Below are 5,166 nucleotides of genomic sequence, written 5' to 3'. Positions count from 1 at the left end.
ACCTGTTCTAAAACACTTATAATGAAAAGGCAAAGACAAGAGTGATGGGGCAAGAGTTGAAGCACCTTCCTATGAAAGGGACAGCCTTAACTTCTCAGTGACACTAACGTGAATGGAATAAAGATAGACAAAAATTGAAGGAAATTATTTGCAGTGATGTTTGTGCATGAAAAGCTCACCCAGCTCTTTCAGGAGCAGGAAGCCATTCAAGGAGAATGTGGCCCTAAAGCACTGGAGGCCATTTCTTAAAAGCAGGCTGCTCCAGGGTGCTTTTAGCCCATGTTCCGAGGGAACAGCACTATTATCTTATACATACTCTGCAAGAAATGGACTGCAATTACTGACAACTTTTCCAGGCAGGAATTGTAGCATTAAATGAAGGACAAGTGAATAAGAATACAAAATTGCAATTCTTCCAGAAATACAAAAGATGGGGAACACTGAGACCATTGGAAAATAAATTTTCATGTCCCTTTTAAGAAAAGTTCTCGAGAGAATTGTATGAAACACATATGACAGACATTTCAAACAATGATTCATAACATTTTTCCTTCCATCTGTCTGATAAACAGAAAAAAATCTCAATTCTACTGAAGTGTACTAGAAAGACTGGCATGAGACAAATATCTAAGAATGCATCAAAACGTACTTTGCAGTCAAACTGCAGTGTTCAGAGCACTGAGAAAAGAAACTCTCCATTCCAGAATACAGGCCTGTACCAGAAAGTTTAGGCATCCTGTGTATCAGCAAACAGCCCTGAAGATCTCTGAGACCTAGTAAGATGTGATAGATGTAGGAGAAGGCCAGGCAAGCCACAAAAGGACAAAAGAGACATCTTAGAGCAGAAGAAAAATAGATCACTTGAACCCAAACTACTCAGGACAGGCCTGATTCCTTGACTGCTTCGGTGACAGATGAAGGGTCAGCTTGTTAAGTACAGTTGTTATCACAAAGTATTATTTGAGAGAAGGGCAAAAAATTAAAACAGGAACCATTCAGGGTCAGATGGAATGTTCATCTAGGAAGAGAAAATATTTGGGGTTGTGTAAAAGAACAGGTTGAGCACAGAGGTAGTTCTCCAAGATATTCTTTCACCTTAGTATGACTTGGAATTTCCAAAACTAAATGTGTTGGGTTTTTTTATTAGCCTCCAAGGAATTCTTTCCATGCATTCTTCTTTACAGACAAAGGATTCAATCCTTTCAGTATCTTGCAGTATGCAGTATGCCTGTATGTACCTGAAGTGCACCATCTTCTCATTTCTCCACTTTCTCTTCTAAAAGCTCTGTCTAAAAGTACTTCAGTGTTTTCTTTGGTAACTGCTGTTGATCTCATGTGAGCTTTCTCATGTGTTCCCAAACATTTTGTAAGTACCATGACTCATACCAACATCTCTTTTCACGTGAGTCTTTGCTAATGTGGCATAGACCAGAAAATTAACCCAGTACATTTTACAGGTGAAATATGCATTTCTTAGAAACTCAGAACAGCATAGAGGCAGAACATCTGGAGTTTTGTTGGCTATGATGTTGATTTTGTGAGAACAAAAGCACATTTTTTTCTCTTGTGCCAAAGTACTTCTGGGATTCTATCCAGAGCAGGGCTGATTTCACTGGAGGTTATACCTTTGCTGTCTTTTACCTGCTTACACTGAAGGAAATAGTTCATGCATGGTGCAAGGCATGAGCAGCATTGTAGAGTCATTCCTACTCATCTGCATGACTGTTCCAAGCTGTTACATAAGGCATGAACACTGAAGAGTCAGTGCCTAAATGTCAACATAACAGACAGCTAAGAAATATCTTGTATGAAGGGAAAGATTTTGTACATCAGGGAAGAACAATGAGCTAATGAGTCATGGATGTCCTGCACAAAATGTTTTAAGCCTATTATAAGGCTTATCCCATTCTAACCCCAAATTATCTCACTAGGTCTGACTGGGAAAGGGGGAGATGTTTGCATATTCATCTTATAAGAATTTCCATCTAAGTGATGCTTAAGTGGGTTTGCTGGGAAAAGAGAATTGAAAGAAATCATCTAATTTGGAGCTGTAGCATTCAAGGATGCAATTAATTTTCTGAGCACACTGCTTGTTTCTCCTGCATCAGAAAGCACATGCAGCATCCTCCTGCAAGGCCATTCAGACTCGCTGGGACCTCTGCCCTGCTTTCCCTCAGCACTCACCAGTCAGCTGGAAAGGAACAGCTGCTCAGAAAACAACAGCAAAGTGGAGGAGGTCATTCCCAGGTCATTCCCAACACTCAAGTCATGATCCAGCCAAGGGTGATGGGGATTTGCAGCCCAAAACTTTCCCCAGGTCCTGAAGACATCTCTGCTGCACACTGAGCTGACCTGGGCAATGACAGAAATTATGAAATTTCTGTAGGGCAGGGGGACAATGGTTCAACTTTTGAAGTTCCTTATCAAAAGCACTTGAAGCACTTTCAGTGTCTCAACAACTCCATATTAGCTTCTTTAAGTGTTTGGTACTGCAGAGACATGAATCCTTTTATCAGTTTTGCCATGTTTGCAGTTCTAATGAAGGCTTTAGTATCTCTTAGCAGTTAAAATGAATTTTATGTTTCCTAAGCATTTTTTTTATATTTGACTCCACTTACTTTTTTTCAGATGAAGATTTGTATATTTTTCCTCAAAATTCAGATTTTCATAACATATTATAAGCATATAAATGTTCAATTAAGACAAGAAAAATCCAAAATAAATTGTAATTAATGCCCTGTAGTAAGTACCGTGGTGCTTTGATACTTCCACCTGTCCCTCCTGATATCTTCAGCAAACCTCATTTAAAATCTATATAAAGTATATATAAAGTCCAAGGTGGCTACCAATGACAAGCACATATTCATTGAAACATCACTCACTCAGGTTTCAGAGTTCCATTGCCCTCTCTCTGACCGGGTTGGCAAGGGAAGAGAGCTCCAGCTCCCTGTCCTGGACATATTATTAACTAAAGCATTGGCAGTGATGATCTTAGCTACCATGATGGATGAAGCCCTGTCACTGTCTGTATAATTTAGAAAGTACAGCTGACCCTCTGATCTTTCCTTACTCATCAGCTGTAATTGCTTATTGACTGAAATCAGAAACTAAATAGTACATTTATCTGCATGTAATATATATATCTATATATATCTAAACTCATCTACAGCCAAAAGTTCTCCATCTTTTATCCTATGTATTGCTCTATGATAAATTTTTGTCATTCCTAGAATATGTCGTGAGCTCTTAATATATAATCTTCATGTCTCTCTTTACTTCTAAGGGGGTGATATCCAAACAGCAGTAACACTCTAGTAACATTTCCATCTTATATTAAAGTCACCCACCAGACATCTGAAAAAGGAGCCTGATTTCTTAGCCAGTCTTGAAAGCACTGAAGTTCAAAAAATTGCACAAACAAATAATAATTAACTGTACAAGGAAGGCAGAAAATCTGGATCTCAGATTCAGGTTGAATATAGCTGATGAAATTCCCAAGGATATTCAGTAGCCCAGAGAAAAACTGCTACAGGAACATCCTCCCTCCTCCCCTCCCTGCTGTCAAGGCCACTAGATCTTTATTTAATTCACCCTCCTTGCATTCTTCCCTAGCTAATGCAGCCAGGCAAGTGTTTCTGAAACCAAACTTCTGATGGGACTGTCATGAGTAAGAACAGCATTTGAGCTGTGTGAAGCTAAAGAACCAGGAAAGAATCTGCACCCTAAGGAAAGTTTGTTATTGCTGCTTGCACACAGCTGGAAAACCCCATCCCTTTGGTGGCTAAAACAATTTCATTAGCCCCAGCTTGAGCAGCTCTGTTATTACACTGGTCCTTGATGAAAATGTTTCACAGCATTTCCCCCTCAGTGTTTACTTTAGCACATCACTGCTAGGAGGGGTATTTTTAAACCATTTGGGGTCAGCTGCCTTTTCCTCCTCTCCAGCCTGTGAGGAATGCTGAGTGAGCTGTTCTTACCTGCTAAACTAATATTATTTCCCCCAGGTTACAGCAGTTAGTGGGTAAACTAACAGATCCCACTCAGGAAACTCAGCCTCATATTTTGGCCATCAGATCTAATGAGGGATCTGCCAGAATGTAATTTTAATGAAAAAAATCTGTCTGCCATCAGAAACTTATAATTGAGGAAACTGTTCTAGGGAAGAAGCAGGAAGTTTTCAACTCCAGGTTATGGGCGCTGCTTGTACCGACATCCAGCTGCTCCCTGGCAATATCAGTTCAACAGTCCTTGAAAATACATGGCCAGGCCAAAATCAGTGGAAAACAGCTAATGGACAGCCTCAGCATGCAGGTTAAAGAATTAAACTCTTCCCCAAAATATTCAGCCCACCAGGTTAGAGTTCAAATTTATATAGAAGGAGTTTATTCAGGAGAACTGACTAAAATGTTTCTGTAGCTATGGAGTGGATTTAATTTCCAAATATTGTTAATTTAGCTCCTTTTACTTAGTGTCTGTGTACTTTCATTTGTAGCAACTCAGAAATATTTATTATGCCAACTTGTACTGCGATATATCACTGGACATAGTCAAGACCGAAGTAGGATTCTGTAGGTCCTTCCTGTAGTTTTGTTAAAACTTTTCTAAAATTTGGAGACTCTACCAGGCTCTTTGCCTTGGGTATTTAAAATAGGTGTATGCCCCATTCCAGAAAACTAAAATCAATGCTTGAGGTATTGCACTTTGGATTGTGCCTTTTCTAATCTTATTTAAATGATAACCAAAGCCATGCAACCATGAACAAAACTAAAGGCAGAGGAAAAGGCAGAACTCTCTCCCCTGAAGTGCCTGGGGGTGCAGGAGTGTGCTGTGCTGTTTCATCTCTGATCACATCTTTTCACCAATAGTTACCTCAAATCCTTCACCTTGACAAATATTCCTCTTTTTACATTTCTGGCTCAAACTAGCCTTTGCTGCACAGAGAACCACAAAAAGAGCAGAGTCTCTTTCCTGATGTAGCTGCTGCTTTACTCCCTCCTGTTCTTCCCATGGGGGAAGGACTTGTATGGCCACAATCACAGTCCAAATTCTCCTCCACTCTGAGACTCCTCACTACCTTGACTCTTTGCCCAGTGACCAGCCCACGCCAAGCAAGGCATGGCTCAAGCTGGTTTTGTGCTGCCTGTAGGGGACAGACAAATGGCAGCT

The 5,166-nt window shown here is 40.1% G+C and overlaps 1 long non-coding RNA gene across 1 annotated transcript; it reads right to left on the bottom strand.

Annotated features, from left to right (window-relative positions):
- Positions 1-750: 750 nt before the first annotated feature.
- On the bottom strand, positions 751-3,754 carry LOC147653423 (uncharacterized). The gene is made up of 2 exons (XR_015285560.1): positions 3,348-3,754; positions 751-2,352 (listed from the first exon to the last, which is right to left on the bottom strand). It is a non-coding gene; the product is annotated as an uncharacterized LOC147653423 (long non-coding RNA).
- Between the last annotated feature and the right edge of the window lie 1,412 nt (positions 3,755-5,166).

The sequence above is a fragment of the Cyanistes caeruleus genome, chromosome 4, assembly GCF_971803275.1.
Source record: "Cyanistes caeruleus chromosome 4, bCyaCae1.hap1.1, whole genome shotgun sequence".
In the NCBI taxonomy this organism is placed as follows: Eukaryota; Metazoa; Chordata; class Aves; order Passeriformes; family Paridae; genus Cyanistes; species Cyanistes caeruleus.
The sequence above is the reverse complement of the archived record's forward strand: the minus strand, read 5'-3'. Positions and strand labels throughout refer to the sequence as shown.